The sequence below is a fragment of the Cryptotermes secundus genome, unplaced genomic scaffold, assembly GCF_002891405.2.
Source record: "Cryptotermes secundus unplaced genomic scaffold, Csec_1.0 scaffold180, whole genome shotgun sequence".
Classification (NCBI taxonomy): Eukaryota; Metazoa; Arthropoda; class Insecta; order Blattodea; family Kalotermitidae; genus Cryptotermes; species Cryptotermes secundus.
Window position 1 is genome coordinate 1724564 of NW_019718619.1, and position 19721 is coordinate 1744284.

Sequence of the window (19721 nt, forward strand, 5' to 3'; positions counted from 1 at the left end):
TTTTTTCCAATATCTGACGAATGCAAAAGATCTAATCAGTAATTGATCTGTTATGTCGAAACCCACATTGATGATCCCCAATAATTTCATGTATACGAGTATATGGACTTAACCTTCAGAGGAGAATATTGAATACAATTTTATAGGAAGCAGAGATATTTAGAAAAAAAAATCGTGAATTATATAATTGTACTATATCCTTATTTTTGTTGCGCCACAGCTCAAGCGGTTAGTTGCTGGCTTTCCACCGCGGCGGCCTGGGTTCGATCCCGGGTCTGATCAAGTGGGATTTGTGGTGGGAAAAGTGGCGCTGGGGCAGGTTTTCTCCAGGAACTTCGGTTTCCCCTGCCAATCTTCATTCCACAAATTGCTCCACAATCACTATCGCCTATCATCTGGGGCTGGTACGATAGGCCAGAAGTGGCCGCAGTAAAAGGGACTTAGTCCCACCCCACTAGCAATAAAAAATATCCTTATTTTACAGTTAAGAATTTGAATCTGGACTGGATAGTGTCGCTAGAGATTTTTAGCAGCACACCACCGAACTTTCAAAATCTGGTTGTTTGAATCTGTCTCGCGTAACTGAGTTAAATGCGATTCATTCTTTTATATAAAAATATCAAGAAAGAAATACTTTAAAGACGCCTGAAATTAAAAATAAATACTATTATTTTGGAATCTGTACCACCCTTTGCACATTCTCACACTGGGATACTTATCAGGCTCGAAGTGTAATAGAGAAAATCCTCCATATACTCTGTAGGGTCTCGTTACTTATTGTGTCTATATGAAACACACTTAAAAGAGGAAGGAAATATTCCTGTTCAGTTGAGGCCATTAGAAAGGATTATGTCAGGCACTGCAATAATAGTTTTTGTACTGTCCCTCCTCTTAAGTTTTTACGAACTTAACATTTGGAACACTGGAACAGTTTTCTTAATCAGGTGCTTTAGACCAGTTCCTTCTACAAGTCCAACTAATCAGAAAACTTTCCTCTCATACACCTGGAGACCGAAACGTATGTAGTTTAGAAAATGTCGTGTTTTAGTAAACTCAAGGAAGTGGACAATATCCCAAACACCGTTCCCACTACCGTGATTATGAAGATTCTATCTTCTGGGAAATACCGCTGTTCAGTCTGTTGAAGCTCATTCGAAGTTTAGAAGGAAAATGTAGCCTTCATCTTCAGGGTGGAGAAATAAGGCTAGCAAGAAACCAGAGTGAAAGCAAGTGATAAGCAGATCCAAGATGGTTGCAAACTTTTTCTTGGAAAAGTTAGTGGACACTCAGTGAACTATACAGCGTTATATTCCAGAAGAAAGACATTTTCGAAAATTACATGTTTATTGTAGCACACCAGAGTGAGATATATTTAGACTTAATTTAAGAATTAAGCCAATTCACGACAATAGAAATGGGAAAAAACATGCCTAAAATAATTAAGGTGTTCAGAATTGTCGGTTTTTCGGACTTTGTCCATCGTCAGGCATTCTAAAAACTATACATCACAGCGTTTCAGAAGCTGGTTATGTTTCAATCCTCAGGTGAGGGGGTGAGACACTTACTCTCTTGGGTGCCTTGGAAAGAGCTAACCTCAATTTAAAAAATGTTAGTTGCCACTTGTGATATATGAAGATAACAAAGATTACACTGGGAAATATTTGCGGTTCCAAGTTTGTGTGTATATAGGTAATAAAGAATTCAAATTAAAAGATAACCTAGCATGTTGCTTTGTATGCACCACACAAACCTCTCTAGAACCGAATTTGTCCCCTAGTGTCAAACAAATTCGGATCTACAGGGTAGATGTAGAGCATGACTGCTATGTTGATCCTCTTCTTGCTCGGAGCCTGTTGCAGAGGACTTCTCAGTCTGTCGCGCTCACACCTGAAACAGAATAAACAGAACACTAAATCACACACAAATTTGAACCCAAGTTAGTAATTATTACGTCCTGTGACCTCTACACTAGATGGAGGAGAGAGGTCAGCTTCATGACCCAGCCGCCTTACTCCAGGGGAAAGAGCCCTAGGTACCCATTGGTTAGAAGGCTGTCTGGGTCCCAGAGCCGGTCTGGACGCTGTGGAGAAGAAAAAATATTTTCCTTACGGGCAACTGAACCCCGACCTTCCTACTCCTATCCCGTCGCTATACCGATTAAGCTACCTAATCTCTTCATGTGTGTAGATGCAATTCGAAATTTATTCATACGATTTTCTGAGGCTGCTTGTTAGTAGCCTAAATTTTAAGTTTGCCAAGACAACGATCATATGTTTGTGGCCTTTATGTGTTTCTCTAGCATTGTATTCGCAACTGTTCTAAATATGCATTAAGATTTGAAAGTTTCACGCAGACTATAAAATCTGCCCGGGCAATGTAGCCCTGAAGATGGAGATGGAGATAATCTCCGAAACTTTGGCCTTTACCTCAACATTGATACCTCCGATCGCCTGGGAGGGTTTTATTGTAGTTGTTCATTTATTAAAACAGTTTTGGTGTCTCAGTCGTTACAGCGACGGACTACAAGCTGGAATGCCGTGGTTCGGTTCTCAGCAAGGTTAAGTTTCTTTTCTCTTCTCCATGAAATCTGGATCAGCTCTGGAACCCACCCAGTATCATATCCAATGGATACTGGCGTAGCTTGGGTAAAGCAGCCGGTGAGTTAAGCCGACACTAACTCCATCTAGTGCTGAGATCAAGAATGTTTTACATATATATCCACTGCCCCATATATATTCATGCATAGTGTTCAATTATTCAAGAATTGGGACAACTTTACATTTTTATATTTATTAAATATTAATAGCAATCCAAATGCCACGAAGAAAATAAATAATTAATTAAGGAGTAGAAAAGGATAGAAGCAAACAGAAAGACATGAAAGATAAACAACAGAGACGAGATGAAGACTGAATTCAAAGAATCTTTGATAACATGACCGATCCAAACAAACCCATAACACTTATGCATTGTGATGCTCGATAAACTATATGGAACATTATAGCAAAGTATTCCAACTTAAAGGACATTACATAAATTTCCCAACACATTACTCAACTCCCTTTAACTCACAGAATATTATGAATCTAAAATTAAAACTGGGATGTCCTTAACCTCATGAGGGTAGCATATTAAGATAGCTCATCTGTGACGTACATTTAGCAAGTCCTTCTATGACAGGCTTATAAATTGTACTTCTCCCCTACGTAGGAGTCCTAGTCTATGCAAGTACTGCAGCCTCGTGATTAATGAAGCAAGGTCGTTGCTTTGAGTTCATACCCGGGTCAGGCCTAATGTTTTTGCTCCCATCAACATCACAATGCTACATGCTCGTCCCTTCCTACTAGAACCACAGTCGGATACCTCTAAATGCAGTGGCACTGTTTAAACTGTTGTTGCGCTTAAAGACGACCTCTCAAATTGAGCTTTCGTCCATGGTTTATATTACGTAAATATTTCCGTCCTACCCAGGGAAGTGGTCCATCGTCGGCATGTTTCTCTTATGCAAGGATGGCCATTGGTTCGAAACTCAAATTCAGTTATCTTGGATATTAGTGATTTGCTTACGAGCAAAGCTTGCGACTAATTCGTTATAAAGATTTTTATAGTCAATACTTGAATTTATTTTATTCCTGACAAAACAGCACAATTTTCAGTATTTTACTGTCTATGATGATATGGTTTAGTAGTATGTACCATCTTCAGGTCTAGTTTTACTTAGCAATTATTCTATCAAGGACTCGGCGTAAATCTTCCATGCAAACCGAGGGGATCCACCGGTGTGTTATACACTGTACTCTATAGTCTATATTCACTCACTCATTCATTGGACCTGAGCCCTTCTTGAGAAGCTGCCAAATCTGCAGCTACTCAAGAACTTCCCAACATTTTATGGAAGTCGAAGGTTCATTACCGCCTTCACAAGTGTCTTCCATCGGTCCCTATCCCGAGCCAGATCAATCGAATTTATCCCATCCCAACCTGTTCCTCTAAGATCCATCTTAATACTGTCCACCCACCTACTTCTTCGTCTTGTCAATGGTCTCCTTTCTTCTGGCTCCATATGCACTCCTCATCTCCCCATTCGTGCTACATGGCGTGCCTATCCCAACCCTGCTTGACTTGATCATTCTAATTATACTTGGAGAAGAGTACAAGTTATGAAGCTCCTCGTAATGCAGTTTTCTCTAACCTCCTGTGACTTCATCTCTCTTCGGTCCAAATATTCTCCTCGACATCCTGTTCTCAAACACCCTCAGTCTAAGTTCCTCCTTTAATGTCAGAGACCAAGTTTCACACCCATGAAGAGCTACAGGCAGTGAAGAATAATAGTATAAGGTCATTCGTGGATACGTGGTAATTGTATCACATATTAGCTGTAAATAGAGAAAACATAAGCAGGCAATCAATGAATAACCTAACCTACTGTTAAAACTGAATTTAGGATAAGTAGAAAATATTTGCAATTGTGGGTCCTATCTTTTATTCAATTTCCTGTAAATTTTGGTAGTTTTGCTTCCAAACACCTGTTGCTGCCTTGCAGATACGTATCACTCGTACACGTGTGATCTCCGAAAGCAGCAGGCACACGACAGCTCGCCTACTTAATATGAGTATTTTTGGGAAATGTGAAAATTAAATGACTATTAATGTTTGCAGTGTACACTTAAGAAGCACTATTGCCAGAAGGGCCTGTAAATGAAATAATACGACTAATATGGATTATTCTTTTACAATAAAGAAACATTAAATATACATGCAACTATTCAAACTTTGGGCCGATTGTCTAGAAAATGTGGGACCCTCAACATCTCACAATCGTATGAGCCTCCACGGCCTGTTACAGGGAGAGCTTTACTATTCAGATTGTATAGAAGTCCAGACTATATACGCCTGCTGAATGAATTAGTAATAAGGCTTGAATATTAACTGTCATTTCAGAACATTTACAATTATATATATAATATTTTAAATACATATTTCCAGAGAAGGCAAGATTAATTCAATATAATAAGATAAAATGCAAAGGTAAATTTGTCCCTGTGATTAATTAATTAACATCAAACTATTAAGACGTTTGAGGGAGTAGAGGTATAACTACCAATCTTTACCTCGGCACTAGACGGAGCTGAGTGGTCAGTTTCACGTTTTGGTTATTTTACCGCCAGGGAAATAGCCCCTCCTGTATTCATTTAGTAGAGGGTTGGGTGGGCACCAGGAATAGTCTTAACACTGGGGCGAAGACAAAATATCTGGTCCATACCGAGAAACGAAACCCGGAAATCCAGTCTTTAGCCCATTGATGTACCGACCGAACTAACCCGAAATAAACCCGATTTTAACGCAGCGTAAACCCAGTGGTCGCTCGGTCTGAGCATGAAATATTTTCGCCCTCTCGAGCACTGGGATCGTGGGTTCGAATCCTACTCAAGGCATGGATGTCTGTGTTTATTCTGTGTTTCTGTTAGGTAGTTACCTTGCGACAAGCTGATTCCCGTCCAGGGAAACCTACCGACAGTCTAAGAAACTTAAGCGATACGAAGCCTTTCACGGACGCCATACGCTCCAATCGGGAGCAACAGAAACAGAAGTAGAAGAAGACGAAGGACAAGAACATTTATTTTGCTTAACTATCTTAAGAACTAAGTGTACTGGCCATAAAATATGTTCCACTCTCCTAGAAAGTTGTCTGCGACAAATATTCAGCGGGATATGTGCCGAAACACACAGATATCTCTAAGTAATTTCGTCATTAAACATCTCTGATCAAAAAGAAAATTTGAATGGATAGACAATCGTTAATAAAATTCTCCGGTACCAAGTTTCATGAAAATCAGTTCAGCGGTGCTCTTGTTGTTCCATACCTGAGGTCGGACGAACTCAACGGGTTCAAAACAAATCTGAAAAGGGAAAAGATAACAACAGTGAACAGAAAAAAAACATAAATTAGTAAATAACAAACAAAGAAATATGTAGGCTATAATTCAATATAAGTAATTTATGGACAAACGTGTTTTATTATGCTGTTTTGTGTCTTATTTTAATTTGCAATATCCGAGTAATGATGTAATTACTATCTTATGAATAAATTTATTTTATGAAGATGATATATAATAAGCATTTGCAGTTACATCAAGTAACGAGTATTATGTTACGTTTATACAAATATTTTATAAGCGAACCCGTTTTAACCTAGTCGAGGTCAAATTGTATAAAGACAAGAGGAATTTTTAAGTAATGGCAGCAGCAGCAGTGACTCGGGTGTTCTCTATCCGCATGCGCTGTACACACTGTTAGAACTTGTGTAGCTACATAATTAAGTGACTATAAGAAGTAAAGCCCTTCTACAGAAGCTAATAATTGCTCAGTTAGTAAAAAAATCCATGCAGTTCAGGGAATTCGACTGTCCATCCACGTGTTCACAAATGAACATCCCTGGCCCCTATCCTGAGCTAGATGAACTCAGTCCATACCACCTTATTCTATTATTTTAAGACCCATTTTAATGTAATCGTGTAATTTATTCCTAGAACTTGCAGGTGGTCTCTTTCCTTCAAGCTTTCCTGCCAGAAAATTCTATGAATGGGAGCCGGGTAGCTCGGTCGGTATAGCGACCAGGCTATGGTCTGGACGCCGGATTTTCTCTCCTCCACATCATACAGACCAGCCATGAGCCCCACTCCCCCAAAGCTTCATATCCAGCTGGAACCGGAGAATATTTCCCCAGGGATAAAGCAGCAGCAGCGCGAAGCTGACCACTCACTTCCATCTAGTTACAAGGTTAAGAACAGTGGAGATATACCTCCACATCATACGTCTTCATGGTGTAATGATTAATTAATTAAGACTAGGGGTTACTCCTCTCTGTCCAATTCATCAACATGTATTTGATATATGATATCAAAAAATAGTAAAAACTAAGTTACTATATTAGTTATATTTCCTTTGGGAAAATCTGTATCTTTTTGTACCAACATCTGCATTCCTTTTGCAGTCTTAACGGTTTGTATTCCGTTTCTGCTCCTTGTAGTTCTGAATGATACCTTTCGCCACAATCTGATCTTGACAGACAGCAACGTGGCCTCAGCAATCCTGTAACACATTGAGTGATATCTCGTCCAAGCAAGAACTTCAGTCTTTTCATAAAGTTTGAACTGGGCTTCTTCTTGTCCCTTATTTAAAGTGTGTACAGCTATCGTAGTACATACGAGTCATAATTTGGTCCGACCAACCTGCCTTCTCTTCCCTCGAGATTCTACGTATTGTACACACATTTTCTGGGAAATGAGGAATTCCCTCTCCTGGGATATAACTCCGTGCACTCCGTTGAAAAGTCAATAAACGTTTCTCAAAAAATATCACCTCCATTTTAAGGGTTGAAGTATTCACAAAAGAATAAATATCATGAAACAGGTAGCAAGAGAAATCCAAATACCAGGGGGTTCTTTCCCAGACGATAGAATTCTTCACAGTCAACCCTGTGAGAACTTTAACTCCTATAACATATACTTACAATATAACCGTAAATTACTTCACAGGTTCTAAATTACCGAATGCTCCTGCAAGTTCAGTTATTTTAGTATCTAAATACTTCCATATCTTATGGAAGTTATTCGATGAAAAGCTAATACTTTTCTTTTGTTTGCAGATGTAGTCAGAAAGAAATAAATATATCACATGATTGCAAAATTCGTAATTCTGTAATTTTCTGATCCTGGAATGGAAGACTACACATGTGAATGGGTGGATGCTGTTTCATATTTAAAATAACACTCATTATGAACACCCACTTCAATGGAAATAGTCTCCAGCTCTGGTTTAACAATTAGGTATTTAGGAGTATATTATCTGTATAAACGTTTAATTATGAGTCAAATACAATGAAACTCTGCTTCCTATTAATATCTCCAACCACGTGTTCCTATTAGCTCTCGGAGTCTTGAGAATAATCAGAAACAAATAAGGAGGTTTTTATTAAGCACTTTGTCCTTCTCATCGCCTGTTTTATTTTAATTCCACTCTCTACGTATGACTTCCTTTGTGTAATCTTACTTCTCGAAGTAGTAGAATAAACTAAATTTTTATGATAACCGCGATGCAGTTTCTCGTGAGAATTCCTCCAATTGCTGCAAATAATTAGTGGTCGTTTTTATAGGCAGACCGATCATAGAGACAAGTTATTCTTCAGGAATATTATTAACTTTCAGCAAAGGTTTTTGTAATATTCTTTCATCTTTAGTTGAGCGTTTAAGTACTCGTATGCTACATTCAGACTCTGCACTGCATGTCTTTTTAAATACTTCACAGAATATCACATCAGTAATTTACAAACTTGAGGAATTTTGAAATCTTCCAAATTCTGAATCAAGCTTCTACTGTGACATACTGCCCTGCGCTGAACGCCATACGTCTCACTTCAACCGGGTCCTTTATCATCGTGTTTCATAGAATCAGGAAGGTATGGATGAGACAGTCTCCACGATAGCTAATATACTAAATATGAAAAGCTGAAATATCCGAAAATGGGGGGTTACTCAAGAGCGAGAATTTTGGTGGGCACAGCAGTTTGTATTCGTAAGAAATCCAATCTGTTATCATTACATTTGAAGAGTTACTTTGCGGGACTTAGGCAATATAGGGCATAATATAAATTTGATTAAATCGGATCAAGATAGGTCCTATTGATGGCTTCATGAAAATGCCAATGAAACATCGCATTTTGTAAAAGATTAGATTTTCTAGGCTAACTGAGCAAATATAAACTTTAAAAAAACAGTAATGTCGAATGTCATATTAGACAATCATTTGGTTTCAATGCTCTTCTGATAAGTTTCAGGGATTGACTTAATATTTTCTTATCGCAAATAATGATGGATTTTTAGACAGTTATTTCTGAATTCTGTATTCATTTGACATTTGTCATTCTTCTCCTTTTCACATTTTAATAAAAATTATTTAAGAAGTTGCGAAAATAAACTTTCACTCTCATTGGCCAAAGTACAGATTACTCCGCTGCCTTAAATTCGTACAAAAGTGATTCAGGACTTAAATGAGAATACGGTAATTAACTGAACATAAAAATATTTATCTATTCTCCTTGATGGGAATTTACTTTAGAAATTTTCAGTAAAGGTCACTTTTGCATAGACAGCTGAGAAAAATCTGATTTTTTGACACCAGATTCCTTTCCATCAAGTGCAGATTTCAAAAGCTTCTGAAATACTATACATTGGAATCGAAATTTGGAAAAATAGATTTTTCCTTATTCAATGCAACTTCTAAGACCATGTCTTCCATAGTCTTTCTTTAAGCAGTTTCCCCCCACAGATTTTTAAAACATTTGAGAAACGCATCATGGACCCATTTTTAGAAAATTTAGATTTTCATGAAATATTGAGCTGAACCCACATGTCATCCACTTCTTAAGCTTCTGTTCAATATTCATTCAAAATTTTATCAATTTTTATATAAACTAATGGATATACCTGCAGTAATACTGCATTAGTTAACTTTACTTTTTTAAATATATGTTCAATTAATAATTACAAAGGAATGTACCGACAGAATCTCCACAGTCAAAGCATGGAAACTTAACAATTTCTTCCTCTTACTTGTGGTCACAGAAGTGAAATCGCTAATCCGGTGCAACATCAATATTTAAACGATGACATCATCAAACACAAGGTCGGTAAATAAACCAGTTACTTAACAGCGACGTGCTAGCAAATATGAAGGACTTCACATACATAGTATAAGTTCGCTGTTGAGAAAAGTCTGGTCTGTAGGTAGTTTCTGAATCTGTATAAATGCATTTTGTGATTTTGTACACAACTCGAATGATGTACAATATAAATCAGCGATACACATATAATTAATAAATTTACAAATATAGGACACTTCATTTATATAACCCTACAAGGATTAACATGTGCCTTCAACGGTTAGAATTTAACATCTCTTAAATATGAATTCAACACATAAGCATATCACAATGAGGTGAGGAAGTGACAGGAGAAAATCACGACGCCGATGGGTTTGAAAGCAATTAATGAAAACATCGTCGTAAGTAGAAGAAAAAATCGTAATTTTGTAGAAGTAAAAGAACTGTTAATGTACTACTATTCAATGACTCAGAATGTACAGGGGATGGACAAAAATATGGAAACACCTCGTGAAATGCATGCCTGAATTGAAGTGTTTATTTTAGCGACGTTTGTAGGTCACGCTGCCGTATCTGCCCAACACCACTACCTGTACAACCTCAGCAATACGTTGCAAGCTTCATTTGTTGTCGAGACGGTGTTCTGTGCAATTTTTTGTGCATCACGTCAGAGCTAACAGAATTCGAACGCGGGCAAATTGCTGGGGCCCTTATGGTGGCTGCTCCCATAACCAAGGTAGCCGAGGTTTTTGGTGTATCGCGAGGCACAGTATCCAAGATTATGACCTCATACAGGAGGAGTGGAAAAACCGCATCCGATAAACACCAGCGTGAACGGAAATGTGTGTTGAGTGATCGAGACAGATGAAAATTGCGTAGGATTGTGACGAGAAATAAGAACACTACAGCTGCAAAAGTGACTGCTGAACTGAATGTCACGCTCACAAGCCCTGTCAGCACCAAAACAGTACGAAGGGAACTCCACAAGCAGGGTATTTCTGGACGAGCTGCAATTCCAAAGCCACATCAGTGATCGAAATGCCACTAAGAGGAGAGAGTGGTGCCGAAGTCATAAAACCTGGACTATTGAGCAATGGAAGATGGTCATTTGGCCGGATGAGCCCACCTTCACACTGTTTCCGACTGCTGGCTGAGTTTTCGTCTGGAGAATGCCATCTGGTCTGTTTTGGAGAGCAATCTGCGTGCGACCTATTCACCTCCGTCATCGATAACAGAACTTACCATGTTTTTCAGGAATAATGGTACAAGATTCCCTTGCAAATCATACAGGACCTCTATTTATAAATTCCAAGGAGACTGCAAACAGTTCTGCAAGCCAGAGGTTGTCCTACACCATATTAGTCATGGTAATGTATTTTATCGGGTGTTTCCATATTTTTGTCCATCACCTGTACACACACACACACACACACACACACACACACACACGCTTACTTGCATAAATATATACACGCAGGCCGATTTCTCTAACATTCTTAAGAGGAAAGTCAAAATAATATCAAAAAACAGCCTGCTGAAGGAGTCAAAATACATTGTGCATTATTTATAACCAAATAACTTTATATTCTATTGCTAAAGTTGAAAACAACGTAACGAGCATGGAACTAAACTTTCACCTTTCTCCTAGGAGCCAAGATGTCTTTATGAATGCAATCTCTACACCCGCTGAGCTGGCTGAAAATTTCCTCCTCACAGGATTTATTATCATCTCTGGAATGCAAGCTGGACCCGTTAAATCCTATCAGTATCCTGGCATCCTATATTTGCTTAAGATCCACTTTAATATTATACTTCATCTACATCTGTTTCTCCTAATCTACTTCTTGCATTCGGGTTTTATTATTAAAATTTTGTAAACATTTTTCGTGGGATATATTACACCAGTACGATCTTTCGTTAGTCTCATAGTTCCTAGGGGCCATATATGGTTCAACGAATGAAGTAATTGTCTCGTATTCATAATCCCTGCCAGTACTCGGTGTACCGAAAAAACTTAGCTAACAGAGGTGTGTGTGAATTTCATTTTTTCACAGAATCTGAATTACAACTAATGGAAATTCGGTTTTCTATTCGTGATAAAAAAAAGTAAGGGATCCCCTCTAACAGGACGCGGAAGCCCATAGTTTTGTGAGATGTTGAGGTTCCCCCATTTTCTAGAAAATCGGCTCATAGATGGCGGCAAAGTTGTCAGTCCTACGCGCCGGCCGCCCTTTACCCACAAGAATATTCCTAGAATATTCCTGGTACTCATTTCTGTTAGAGGCTGAGTCGGCCCCAGGGCCACAGTGCAGCTGGAAGAATTAGGCCAATTGAAAAAGATCGAATGATCTCATAGGGACTCGAACCCGCGACCTTCCGGTTTGTAGCATGGTCAATATATGTCATGCGTTAGACGGTTGATGCGCTGTTATAAAAGAAATACCATAATTAAATCCATGAAGGAAACTTCCTCCTTACTTGTTCAGACTCTGGTGTGTATGGTATGGGATTACAGACCTACAGAACCTTATCCACCGTCTAGTACTATGAAAGACGTCATGGAAACTGGATAAATGACTGGACATCCAATGAGTCAAATTTACTTTTTCTAACCACCTCCACTGAGTGGGTTCCTCCCCACTCTGAAAATGCAAACAGATCCAGCTTCTGAAACGTATTGTTCTTTGTCCAGAAACTCAATAACTTCAACTTCTGGTCTGACAATTGGAAATATCCTGTATGTCCACATGAATATCACAATAAGTAAAAGATATTAGGTAAAGCTATCCCAGTATCAAATTGTGGAGACCCGTAAGATTGTGTGATGTCGAGGCTCCGACATTTTCTAGACAATCGGCTTACACAGATAGCGGTGAAGTTGTCAGTCTTACGCTCCGGCCGCCCTTTACGAGCAACAAAATTCCTGGTAGTTATTTCTGTTAGAGGCTAAGTTCACCCCCTGAGTCATATTTGGCTGGAATGATTGGGTAAATTGAAAAATCCAATGACCTCATCAGGATTGAACCCGCAACCTTCCTGCTTGTAGAAGAGTGCATCAACCAATTACACTACTGCGTGTCACTGTCATAATAAATAGGAACTTTATTCCAACTTACTAAATGAATAAATATTGGTGAGAAGAGTTGTACTTTAGCTAACCCCCTGTAAGGGCAGCATATCCTATTTACGGTAACTGCACTGTGTATGTCACCCTTGGGAGGAACGAACACGCTATAGAGCTCATCAGAAACGACAAGGACGTCTCAGATCACGCTGAAAAGACTAATTTCCATACCGTTGGCTGATGCATATAAAACATATAGAGTCGATATGTTTGACAGGTTGATCAATAGGTGTATGGGCGCAACAAAATTCCTATCTGTTCGAACAAAATTAAATTATTCAAACTAACGTACATGTATGTCCAAAGAAGGCGATCCACGTTCTAGTAGACTGGATTCTATTTCAGCTCACTTTCTGAGTATTTGTATCATACTGTGATACAACCCAACTAATCTGTTTTATTTCTTTTTGAACACAGTCGAAGCAGATTTAAAAGTTCGTGACTACACTGTCACGTGTTTTAGTGACTTGTAGACGAAATTTGGATTGGCGAATAGATTTATTGGATACTCACAAGTAGTAAATACAATTACAATTACACCACTCTAAAAGTTACTGTAACTATAACATATAGAAGAGATTGCTTGCTTAATCGTTGCTTGGCCTCTCGAATTCTCTATCTGGCTTCTGAGTCACGGACTGAAATAACTTCATGAGGACCGAATATAGAACACCCTAGCAGATGGCAGTGCACTGGTCGCCGTGAAGCGCAGAGCCTTGAACAGGTGAACAAAGGTAAGAAACTCTCTCTCTCTCTATATATATATATATATATATATCCTTCTAATAATTTCATTATAATTCTCACATAAGCGTAAATACTGTGTATGTTATTACTGTTTACCAGGCACTTATCCGAAGCCATTTGAAAATTACTCTTCACCTTATTGTGAATTGTTGCTGATTTTGGTATAGAATCATGTTATATATGTAGGTCCTTTTGACATTAACTTACTGTCTTGTAAGGTAATTTGTTAGTTCATCTTCACATTCCTTCTAATTAAATAAATTAATGTAAAATATTTTATACTCTTTTAAATAATGTTTGTCACTCCCCTGTAAAAGAAAGTCTACGTTCTCCTTTTTGTGTGTGTTTATACACACACAAACATAAAAACAAATTCCGTGGTCTGTAGTTCGCAAGCGAACTATACCGACCGAGCGACCGCCGCTTATCGGTGAAGTTAGTGCCAGCTTTTGAGGATAGAGGGTGTCGCACGGTCAGCGCAACGGATCCCCACTTCCCTTAATCTTGGTTTTCTAGCCCGGAGTTTATACACACATACTCCACACACATAACAAAAACCTCAAATGGGTGCCTGGTATATGTCATTTAATTCCCCGCATTCTGTGTCGTATTGAACACGAAACGCTACATGACAGCCCTCACAGATAGCTGAGGCACAAATCTCGTGTACAGCAAAATCCCTTTCGTACACTTATAAAAAATTGCTAACTTGTGTAATTCCACATTAACAAAAGTTCCCAGAAAATAACCATAAGCATTAAGCAACTGTAATAATTTTTAAATATTATTAGTAAAAGTGCAGACCATATTAATGAGCTTATAGCATCGAGTTCATGAGTTATAAAACCAAGAAGAATATTGAGAATGCTGACTGGAGTCCCCAAATTTTTGAAACAGGCATGGGATGAAATTTGGAGCTGACCTCATTTGACTTTCTCAAACATACTGACTGGAGTCCCCAAAATTTTGAAACAGGCATGGGATGAAATTTGGAGCTGACCTCATTTGACTTTCTCAAACATAGCTGTATATACGTGTATACTAAATGGGTGTTCAAATATTAAATTATTTTCTAGGGAACCGAGCAATTATTTGTTTGTTCATTGCAATAATAAGCAACTAACTTCATGCACCTGAGTCCTTCTTGAGAAGACACTAGTCGCTTAGATATACAAGAATTTCCCAACATTTCATGGAACTTGAAGATTCATTACCACTTTCACAAGAACCCCACTGCTCCATATCCTGTTTTAGATTAATCAAGTCCATACCACACTTTCCTGTTCATATAAATTCCATTTGAATATTATCCTTCAACCTGCGCCTAAACCCTTCTAGTAGGGTATTTCTTTTTGGTTTTCTTACCGAAAATCTGTATGCATTTTATTCTGACTGATGTAATAATTCTGATTCAGATTAATCAAGCCCGTACCACACCTTCCTACTTCTTTAAATTCAATTTTAATATTATTCTTCTACATTCGTCTAAGCTCTCCTATTAGGTTATTTCTTTCTGGGTTTCCCACCGAAAATCTGTATGCATTAATATTCTCACCCATATAATAATTTCAATAAATTTCTTATTAAGATTTCATAAACAATTAATATCACTGAAAGTAAAATAAATATTATGCCAGTCGAAAACAATGTATTGGAGTGTAATACGACCACCTCTGCTCGAGCCCAATACGAGTAGACGACGTGGAGATACAGGTGAAATTACAGGTGTCCCTGTCATTAATTAAGCACCACGCTATGAAGACGTGTAAAATAGTGATGTGTTTCTAACCTCGACACTAGATTCATAAGCATAAAGTATATCCACAATTCGCACCCAAGGATCTGCTAGTCAGTGAAATTTTTCAAACTGAATCTTAAAATGATAATATAAATGAGACATTAACTATGTTATTAATAAGCTGCTTAATAACCGTAATATTATTTCAGCATCCTGTTGCATTGAGGTATAATTTATAGCCTCGTTTTCCCTTAATAACGCAACAATATTAATTTAAAATTATTAATTCATACTTAATTCACTAAAGGTTGAACGTTTAAAATGCCATTAAAATTATTAAAATACAGGGCTACTATAAATGATTCATTCATTTTTAAAAACGCTATATTTTCCAAAGCTTTATACATACAAAACGATTGATATATAAAAAGAACCATAAACTCACAAAGTTTTCCTTATTTCCTACAAATTTTCTGTGTGTACCCCTTGGGTCACACGACACACATCCAGGCAGTAGTCGAACTCGTTCCACACATTTTGTAGCATAATCCTGTCAATGGTCATCACTGCAGCATCGATGCGTTCCCTCAGCTCTACTAGTATTCTTGGTAGTGGGGGTACGTAAACACTGTCCTTAATGTACCCCCAAAGGAAGAAGTCACAAGGCGTTAGATCAGGTGATCTGGGGGGCCAACACGCCCAATCCAGCGATGCCGAAGTTCATTGTTCAGGTAGCGACGAAAATTGATGTTCCAATGAGGGGTTGCCCCGTCTTGTTGGAAGACAAAATCCCCGGAATCAGCAGGCAGTTGTGGAAACAACCACAACTGCAACATATCTAGGTAAGATGTACCAGTCACAGTTTTATCACAAAAGGAAAACGGCCCATACAGCTTTGTCTGTGACATTGCACAGAAAACCTTCACCTTTGGTGAATCTCTTTCAAGTGCTACAATTGGACGAGGGTTTTCAGTGCCCCACAATCTCACATTGTGACGATTAACCTTCCCGGATAAATCGAATGTTGCTTCATTGCTGAATATCAACTTGGCGGCGAAATCGCACATTCCAACAAACAAAAACTCTTTTCTTGCTTTGTCGCCATTTTGTAAAGATACTGAACTCGTGCTGCCAACTGCTGCACAAGATATAAACTTAGTGAGTTCACGGTTCTTTTTATATATAAGTCATATTTATGCGTGTTATACTTTTGAAAATATAGCGTTTTAAAAATGAATGAATTATTTATAGGAGTCTCGTATATGTACATCCGAGTTTTATGCTGCATTTTGCAGCTGTGCAGGGACATCTTCAGGCAACACAAGGAATACAAAGCAACATCACAACTAAGTGAGCGGCAGACCCAATGGTACACGAAAACTGCGGCAATATGTAAGATAGGAAGAAAATCACCCTATAAAATCATCCTACATCAGAATTAAAACAAAAATAACAACAATGACGTGTCTTAATGGATACTGTTTGAGCAAGGGCACAGCGCAGGCTTCTTTAGAAGTCGTTTTGCCTGAAAATGACCTAAGGGGCTGAAACATGTAGCATAACACAGAATGTACTATATTTTACTAATCTGAATGATATTTTAAACATTTAATGAACATTTAGTAAATTAAGTGTAAATTAATGCTGTTAAAATAATATTGTTGCATTATAAACGAAAATTAAGAGTACAATTTAAAAACCACTACGCTACTACACTCTTGGGCACGCGGTAGCGTAGCTCGTTGAGGCACTATGCTACAAACCGGAAGGTCGCGGGTTCGAGTCCCGATGATGTGGATATTTTTCAATTTACTTAATTCTTCCAGCTGCATCGTGGCTCAGGAGTCGACTCAGCCTCTAACAGAAATGAGTACCAGGAACCTTCCTGGGGGGGGGGGGTAAAGGGAGGCCGGTGAGTAAGGCTGGCTGACCTTACCGCCATCTGTGAGCCAATTGTCTAAAGAAAATGTGAGAACCACGACGTCTCATAATCCTATTGGCTTTCACGACCCGTTATTGGGATAGCTGTACTCTTTTTTTATCCTTTGTACTTATTACGGTCTTAATCCATGAGAATATGCATGGCAGATCCCAGAAACCTACTGGAAATGCAAGTAATTTTCAGTTTCTATTCGACTGTTATTGCTCGCAAAAAATGTGATATTGATACGTTTTCTTAGATTGAATATAAGCTTAAGTAAATTTCCATTAGTTTGGATACACAATAGACATACTCGAATAACTTGTTTGTTCACTAACTTGTCAACATCTGCTGGCTACACAATCAAATCATACGACACCGAAACCCAAGTTCATTATTCCTCCTCATTTGTTGTGCTGCAAGCAGTGACTCTTCACATTCCAGAAATGTTTTGTTACCGCGGTGACTGCGCAGTTTACAATAACAAGCGGCAAATCTCTTATTGGCTTCAGATTTGTAATGGAGAAGGTTGGTTAGACAGGACCTCCAACGACTGTAAGACTATTATAAAAAGATTTGGAAATCTCCAATAAATTAAGACTTCTATTGATTTCCAAACGTTTGAATGGAAGAAACTATTACGTTACAACGTCATAAGTTGGCAATTTATTCTTATGAAAAGATAAAAATGAATGCATCCCTGATGCGTGTTAAAATGTAGGTGATAGATCCCCCTTCTTGTGGATGTACGATAATAGGCATTGAAATGGTACAATGTTGTTAAAATATAGTGATCAATGATCACAAAGCAAGCTGACAAGGTATATAGAAAATAAAACTGCTGATTCGTTTTTATAATAATGACTCTCAGTCGTCTTATTGAGTCATTTATGTCGATGTTTAAGAAGTCCCAAAGAAAGTAATTTATCAATTAAACTAATATAATTAAAATACAAAAAAAGAAATCAGAAATTTAGTCCATACTGACTCACTTACAAAAATTAAATTTTCTTGAGTGGGGTATGGGGTTTGTTACGACTCCAGTAGTGGGCACTTTAGGTTGTAATACTGAACTTCAGCACCCTGTTGCACTCTGTAGATCCGACTTTCGGAGCTTTTGTGAACACGGTAATGTACAGCCAGATTTGATAAGAGACAGCAGTTCTGTTTTCTAACTGTATGACTATCAGCTTCTCAAGGACACTGCTGAGTGGAATTTGCTATGACGCAACACGTTATTTCTTTCGTGAAGGACGTGGAGCTCCACTGTGCAGAACTCAGACGGCTCTGGTGGGAAGGATGCTTTGGCGGCTTCCTTCTGTTTATCTTGGAAAGTAACAACATGACATCTTCAAGCAGGAACCAGTTCACAGTTAATTACATCCTATCTTCAGGTAGCTGAGGATGGCTGTTACAGCCATCGGTTGGGCGCTTTCAGCAGCCATATCCTCCTCTAAATTCATCAGTAACAACACATTTGCTAAATTAAGCACCACCCCAAGAAGACGCAATTATTAGTGGAGACTGGACACTATATGGAATTTAGTTGTCTGCTTTATGCCCCTGCCGCGTTACTCTCGGGGAAACAGCATCCGGATAGCTCTCAGACCCGGTCTGGAACCTATGAAGAACAAAATCTCTTGTCTCTGCCGGGAATCAAACGCCGATTCCTCGGTCAATCCTGTAACCTATTTGCTATAACGAATGAGCTATCACATAGTACTAAGAGCAGAAGAGTGTAACACTTAAGTGAATTTACTTATCAGTCCATTTCCCTCTTTGTGGCCTCAAAAGCATCCGCTTTCGTTACCAATAACATAACCCTAGCTCAGTAATATACCTCACTCTCCTAGGCTCAACTTATACAAATTTGCAAATATCAAGTCTAATATACAGGATTAGATAGTTATGCCATGCACACGTCTACTGATAAACCAATTATCTCCCCTGTAATTAAATAATTAAGCACCATGCCTCAAAGACTTATGAGGGATTGACCTCGACACTAGATGAGGGTGAGTAATCAGCTTCATGCCCCTGCCGCTTTACTCCCGGGGAAAGGACTCTCGATACCGATTATATATGAGATTATATTTAAGCATCCTGTTGCACTCCATACGATAAATGATATAAACTCCGTCTCAAGTGCAAACAATATATTTTGTGTCTTTTGATCTTGCTCCCTACACTACATGTTTCGGCCTCAGACGGCCATCATCAGGTGTATAACACTCACGTCGCTGTCACACTGCACCCAGTTCAAAATTTAACATCTAAAATACTCTCCCTGTCATTATCAACTTCTACTTCGTTGATAGCTGTCCACCCGTAGATTACTTCACACACGTTAATTTTGACTTTATTGTAATAGCACCATAATAAAATCTTTAGTTCTAATTTTAAAACTTTAAATTCTTGTCCAAATTTTAANATGACAAATTTTAAAATTTTAAAATTGTTAGGGTTATTCGCCCTGTGTTTGAAGTGCTGCAGCGGCTAGTTCTTGTTTCCACACTGTATAGGTGTTATC

General features: G+C 38.3%; 1 long non-coding RNA gene across 4 annotated transcripts in view; it reads right to left on the reverse strand.

The window, feature by feature from the left end:
- Positions 1 to 395: 395 nt before the first annotated feature.
- LOC111861877 overlaps positions 396 to 19721 on the reverse strand; it is a 101086-nt gene continuing 81760 nt past the window's right edge. For 3 of the 4 annotated variants that reach the window (XR_002842344.2, XR_004512755.1, XR_004512757.1), the window contains exons 3-4: positions 5865 to 5900; positions 396 to 1887 (exon numbers count right to left, since the gene is read on the reverse strand). This is a non-coding gene — a long non-coding RNA (uncharacterized LOC111861877). Of the gene's footprint in view, positions 1888 to 5818; positions 5901 to 19721 lie in introns of all 4 variants that reach the window. The other variant, XR_004512756.1, reaches the window with a different exon arrangement.